Raw genomic sequence first — 7,500 nt, 5'->3', positions numbered from 1 at the left:
GAATGAAGCCTCATACATTGCTCAGGTGTGAGTTTTTCACAGACTTCTACAGAGTGTCAAAATCGGCATGCTTCTGTGGGTCTCGACTATCAAATCTGAGCCTTATTCTGTATTTTTAACTGGATTCGGTGAGGTGATTGGCTGGGCCATTCTACAGCTTGATTTTCTTTCTCTGAAAGCATTTGAGAGTCTCCTTGGCTGTGTTTTGGGTCATTGTCTTGCTGAAATGTCCACCCTAGTTTCATTTTTATCCTCCTGCTAATGTAGATGTTGGACTGAAGCAGCTGATATTCATTTACACTGAGGAAGGGCAGAGGAGTGCTGAAGAACTACTGAGAGATTTCAGCTGCTGCGTTCACTGCCGAACTTCCATCTCCCTTTCTTCATGCGTTCAATACTTATTTACCCCACTGTGTGCATATTTCTTTTTGCAAAAACAATAATCATAAGTATAATAATAATAATCACTATATATATATATATATATATATATATATAAATTTTATAAAAAAGGAAATGATGTTTTGATGATGTTTTAACAACCTTTTTAACCAGTAGCCATTTATTTCCTGAATAGAAGAGGAAAAAATAAATAATATGAAATAATATGGAATAATATGGAAGCTTCTGGTTTGACCATTCTTCAAAACATCTACTTTTCGTTTAAGTAAACAAATTAAACTAAAACATGTTTGAAAAATGTGTTTGTTTGTGTGTTGCATTTTAATACAATAATTAATCTATCTATCTATCTATCTATCTATCTATCTATCTATCTATCTATCTATCTATCTATCTATCTATCTATCTATCTATCTATCCATCCATCCATCCATCCACAATATCTATCTATCTATCCATCCATCCATCCATCCATCCATCCATCCATCCATCCATCCATCCATCCATCCATCCATCCAAAATATCCATCCACAATATCTATCTATCTATCTATCTATCTATCTATCTATCTATCTATCTATCTATCTATCTATCTATCTATCTATCTATCTATCTATCTGTCTGTCTGTCTGTCTGTCTGTCTGTCTGTCTGTCTGTCTGTCTGTCTGTCTGTCTGTCTGTCTGTCTGTCTATCTATCTATCCATCCATCCATCCATCCACAATATCTATCTATCCATCCATCCATCCATCCATCCACAATATCTATCTATCTATCTATCTATCTATCTATCTATCTATCTATCTATCTATCTATCTATCTATCTATCTATCTGTCTGTCTGTCTGTCTGTCTGTCTGTCTGTCTGTCTGTCTGTCTGTCTGTCTGTCTGTCTGTCTATCTATCTATCCATCCATCCATCCACAATATCTATCTATCCATCCATCCATCCATCCATCCACAATATCTATCTATCTATCTATCTATCTATCTATCTATCTATCTATCTATCTATCTATCTATCTATCTATCTATCTATCTATCTATCTATCTATCTATCTATCTATCTATCTATCTATCTATCTGTCTGTCTGTCTGTCTGTCTGTCTGTCTGTCTGTCTGTCTGTCTGTCTGTCTGTCTATGTATCTTGCAATAACATTTGTTTTTCTTTTGTATAACCTCCACTGATGAATGCTTCAAGCGCACATAATAACAGAGGTATGATTTTGATATCATGTTGATTTTTCCATCCAAATTCGATAACATTATCAGCAGAGACGCCATGAGTACATGTTATTACTTCAGAAAGCAAGTCATTTCATGCGAAGCGCTTGTGTAAAATAAAAAAAAGGATTTCAGAGTTCTTTATTTCTAAAGAGAGACGTTCAGTCACGCAGCACACAGCAAAATCTGCATTATACTCAATGAAGTACAGTCATGCGAGTGTGCAGACTTCAGTGCTGCAGAAAAGCTTCAGCTGTCAATGAATCTTTCCTCTGAGAAGAACAAAAGCATCAGGATCTTTAGAGAAATGCCAGCCCTTTCCTTTTCTCTTCATAGCAAATTCAGAGTTTGAGACTATAAAATCTACAGTACACTTAGTGTGCCAGTCTATTCATAATATCAAAGCGTGTGCTTTTCATTTTGTGTGCACTTCATACCTGCCAACATTCGGATCAGAAAATCCGGGAGATTTTATCTGGGGGTGAAATCCCACTCGAAATCACACTAAGTGGGGGGCGGGGTGGCACGGGGCCGGGGCGGGGTGTTACGGGGCCGGGGCGGGGGCCGGGCGCGAACTGAAGCGCCAGGGTGAAGCGCTAAGAGACTGAACCCAGGGGATGGAATTTCAGGAGACAGGGCAATACGGGAGGTGAGCGGGAGATGGGTCTGAAATACGGGAGACTCCCGGGAAAAACGGGAGTGTTGGCAGGTATGGTGCACTTGCAGTTTTATTTTACGTAATGGATTTACTTAAAGGTGCAGTATGTAAGTTTGACACCCAGTGGTTGAACTAAGTATTGCACTCCTGGTTCAAAACACACACAAGCGCAGGTTGCCAGATTGATGACATCAACAGAAGTGTGGCTGACTGTCGAGCCAAAAGGCTGATTTAAGGCTGGTTTAAACTGTGTTGTAACTAAACGGCACCCGATAGAAGGAATATTCTCCATATTAAAAGTAGCTTTTGTCCTAATTAACCCCTGAAATGTATATTTTAGAAACAGCTTCTATTTCTCACAGGGGAACAATGGAAAACTGACACTGATCAGCTCAGGTATGCCTCATGTGCTTTATTCATTCAAGAGTTCACACTTAGCTGATGATCAATAATGCTTAATTGGCATGCTGTCCCGGGAGAGAGCCCTGAGCACGTAATATCCTCGAGCCTGGGGCTCCCTCCCGTTAGAAGGGCGAGAGGGGAGTTTGAGCTCAGGTAGGTCTTGAGAACTTCCCTGCTGTCGCCGTGTGAGAAGTGTAAACTAAGGTTGTCTTAGGTGATAATTTGGTTTAGTCGATTAGCTATGGTTTATGTTTTTGGACGGTGGGAGGAAACCGGGGAACCCGGGGGAAACCCACACGAACACGGGGAGAACATGGAAACTAGCCACTGGGCCACCATGTCGCCCTATCGGAAAAAAGGGTGGGAAGTAGGGGTGGAAGGAGGGGAAACTTCAAGACGAAGATAACTGGAGTGAAATGCTTTATAATGCTTCCATAATCATCTAATAGGGCAGATTATGGAGGTAATGAGATGCCAGCCGTGTTGATCATAAGCATGTGATCCTCTCAAAATTAGTTTATAGATAAACCACATGTGTTAAATGCTAACAATGTGAGTTTGAATGACATTTCACATCACATTTATTGCCATATACTAAAAGCAGCAGCAGGTAGTTCACCTCAGAAACCTGAAAATAAAATAAACCGTCTGAACTCTAGAACTGTGACTCAGTGCAAACTAACACATATCAGTGATTCAGCATCTACATTTATTAATGTTGAAGAGGTTTAATATGTATTACTTAGATTATAAACCTTATCATTTCACTGGAGTGCAGTAAGTGCACTATTCTGTGCTTCTGAATGGCTGTGTTTACATTTCTGTCATGTTTTGTCTGGTGCAAACAGCCAAATTCCTTATCAATGCAAATCTCATCACGTAGCATGTTGTTAGGACACGGGGTTACAATGTAACCTGCTCACCTAATGTTTTATATTATTTGCTAATTAATAACCACCTCATGTGAAACTCTGAATCTGCGTCTCATTTCGGATTTCTACTTTCCACCGGAGGCTGCATTTTGGTCGCAGACGCGTACTCTAAGAGCCTTCCTGACTGAATGAATGAAATACGCTGTTTTCCACCAAGGAAACCCGAGGTGCTGAATTATCACTGGCATTGGGCGGGTTAAAGGGCCAAAACAAAGACAGCATTCCGGTGCGTAACGCACATTTTCAAAGAAGAATATCTGACTTCAGCATTGATTTTCAGATAAATGAGAATGTTCACTGAGCATGTTTCTGAATATCTGCAAACATATGATGGCATTTTTATGCCTTATAAAAGTCAAAAACTTACATACAGCACCTTTAATACAAAAATACACTTCAATGTTTTGTACACATAGACATCACTATTTTGGAAGGACACTATATAGTGTATAACTGCATGTTATATATATATATACATACACAAATATATATATATATATACATACACGGTATATGTTTGTGCATTTTACTTAACATTTCTAAGACTAAAACTTACAGCAAAATAAGGTTTATTCGTATTTAGGGGAAATTTTTGAGTTTTGCATTCTGTGTGCACTCAGACTTTTGCATATCAGTTATAAAAGAGAACAATCCTCAACATTAGCTTTTTTAATTAGAGTCGCAGTTATACATGGATACCCACAAACAACTGCTGGATAAATAATGACTGACCTCGTGCTATTAGACGTCTTATTTTCCCTCTAAATTTCAGTGCTTCATTCCTGCTACCCTTTATTTTTCTATCTCTCTCTCTCCTTCAAAACTTCTCCCCGGTCTGCAATTATGAGATTCTCTGTACAACAGCCATGGCCGAATATTCTTTAAAATATGGATCCTCTATAATATGAATGGATGGATAGATAAAATGATTGGTGGAAGGATGGATGATCAATGGATTGATGGATAGATGGATGGATTGATGGATGGATAACAGATAAAACAATGGATTGATGGATGGATGGATGGATGGATGGATGGATGGATGGATAGATAAAGTGATGGGTGGATAGATGAATGATCCATAAATTGACAGAAAATGGATGGATGGATGGATGGATGGATGGACGAAGAGATAGAAGGATGAATGAATGGATTGACTGATGGACAAATGGACAGGAATGAGTGGATGGAGGAATGGATGGATGGATGGATTGATGGAAAAAATGATGGGTGGAAGGATTGGTGATCAATAGATGGATGGATGGGTGGATGGATGGACAGATAAAACTATGGCTAGACAGATGGATGGATGGATGGACAGATGAACAAATGGATGGACAAAGTAACAGATGAATGGATGGATGAATGGACTGATGCATGAATGGATAATATGATATAAAAGGATAAAATGATAGATCAACATATCATTCAACAGTCAGACAGTCAGACAGTCAGACAGACAGACAGACAGACAGTCAGTCAGACAGACAGACAGACAGACAGACAGACAGACAGATAGATAGATAGATAGATAGATAGATAGATAGATAGATAGATAGATAGATAGATAGATAGATAGATCTCCTGCTCTCCTTTATTTCTCTCTCTCTCTCTCTCCTTCAAAACTTCTCCCCGGTCTGCAATTACGAGACTCTCTGTACAACATCCGTGGCCAAATATCCTCTAAAATTGTGGCAGCACCTCTAATCACCCATTACGGACATTTTCTGCTCAGGAAAAAAAGAGGCTGGTTTTGCTGAATCAAAGCTCTGGGATAATGTTATAATCAGAAACTAGTGTGCTGCCTATTTAGGGCAGATCGCACAGCATTATATGTGCACTTCTGAGGGCCAATCCAGCAAGTAATAAGATAATCAAGCTGCCATTTAGACTCTTTTTGGCAATTCATACTCTATATGCAAAATTATACAAGTTCACAGATGGGTGGACGGACAGACGGATGGATCGATGGATGGATGCATAGATGGATGGATGGATGGATGGACAGATAAAAGGATTGATGGGTGGATGGATGGATGGATAGATGGACAGATAAAAGGATTGATGGGTGGATGGATGGATGGATAGATGGACAGATAAAAGGATTGATGGATGGATGGATGGAGGGACAGATAAAAGGATGGATGGATGGATGGATGGAGGGACAGATAAAAGGATGGATGGATGGATGGACAGATAAAAGGATTGATGGATGGATGGATGGATGGATGGATAGATGGACAGATAAAAGGATTGATGGATGGATGGATGGATGGACGGACAGATAAAAGGATGGATGGATGGATGGACAGATAAAAGGATTGATGGATGGATGGATAGATGGACGGACAGATAAAATGGTGGATGGATGGATGGATGGATAAAAGTATTGATGGATGGATGGACAGATAAAATAATACATGCACTCAAAAAAGATTGTTTTTACCTGTTCAAACTACTTAATTAAAATGAGCTGAAACAACTCAATTCTTGAGATTTCATTGGGACAACTTAATTTTTTATGTTCAATCCATAAAAAAATTTAAAGTGTTAAGTCAACTTAATTGATTTGTGTTGGGACAACATGAATGAATTTTGTGGAACCCTGCATTTTTTACAGTGTGGATGGATGGATGGATGGATGGATGGATGGATGGATGGATGGATAAATGGATGGATGGATGGATGGATGGACAGATAAAAAGATGCATGGATGGATGGATGGATGCATGGATGGATGGACATATAAAATGATGGATGGATGGATGGATGGATGCATGGATGGATGGATGGATGGATGCATGGATGGATGGACATATAAAATGATGGATGGATGGATGGATGGATGGATGGATGGATGGATGGATGGATGGATGGATGGATGGATGCATGAATGGATGGATGCATGGATGGATGGATGGATGATAGATGGATAAAATGATGGGTGGGAGAATAGATGACCAATAGATGGATATATGGATGGACAGATAAAATGGTGGATGGATGGATGGATGGATGGATGGATGGATGGATGGATGGATGAATGAATGGACAGAGGGATGAATGGATGGATGGATAAAATGATAAATGAGAAGATGGATGACCAATAGATGTACAGATGAAGGGATGAATGGATTAATGGACAAATGAGTGGGATGGACAGATGAACAGATGAATGGATGATAGATAGATAGATAGATAGATAGATAGATAGATAGATAGATAGATAGATAGATAGATAGATAGATAGATAGATAGATAGATAGATAGATAGATAGATAGATAGATAGATAGATAGATAGATAGATAGATAGATAGATAGATAGATAGATAGATATTTCACCCAGATTTTTCAATAAATGAGAAAGTGACTCACCTAGAGTTGCAGTCTCCAGCAGACTGGCCAATAACATCACATGTAAAACCCCCATGGCCCCTCCCCTCGCTCTGGATTGGCTGGTTTGGGTTGAGCTCCTCCCCTTACAGTGGGTTGATTGGCCGGATATAAAGCGTCTTCACTCAGGTCAGTGATTCTGTTTGTCAGAAAACTGTAAAGCCACCTATGAACACAGAGAGAGAAGAAACCGTTCATAATGAGCATCTCAAACTCTTATTTACAGTTAATATACAGAAATCAACATTTTACTCAACCTCAAAAATTAAAAATGTGATAATTAAGCAAATAAGTGTCTCCATTTAACTATTATGTATATTTAAAGCAGAAAAGCATCATAAATAATGTCAGTAATTCAGTGTTACACATCCCAAAGCTGCAGTGTGTTTATTACCATCCCTGTCTATAAGTCTATACATCTATATAAACACAGAATCTGTCATTGTTTCCCACAAGAAGAAGCAGAGAGCCGTCAGTCTAGACAGATGA

The 7,500-nt window shown here is 39.0% G+C and overlaps 1 long non-coding RNA gene across 1 annotated transcript in view; it reads right to left on the bottom strand.

The window, feature by feature from the left end:
• The window catches only part of LOC130232527 (uncharacterized), a 199,733-nt gene that overhangs the window by 46,113 nt on the left and 146,120 nt on the right, over nt 1-7,500 (bottom strand). The window contains exon 2 of the long non-coding RNA XR_008838120.1: nt 6,994-7,177. This is a non-coding gene — a long non-coding RNA (uncharacterized LOC130232527). The remainder of the gene's footprint in view (nt 1-6,993; nt 7,178-7,500) is intronic.

Source organism: Danio aesculapii, chromosome 7 (genome assembly GCF_903798145.1).
Source record: "Danio aesculapii chromosome 7, fDanAes4.1, whole genome shotgun sequence".
Lineage (NCBI taxonomy): Eukaryota > Metazoa > Chordata > Actinopteri > Cypriniformes > Danionidae > Danio > Danio aesculapii.
This window is presented reverse-complemented; position numbering and strand designations above follow the sequence as displayed.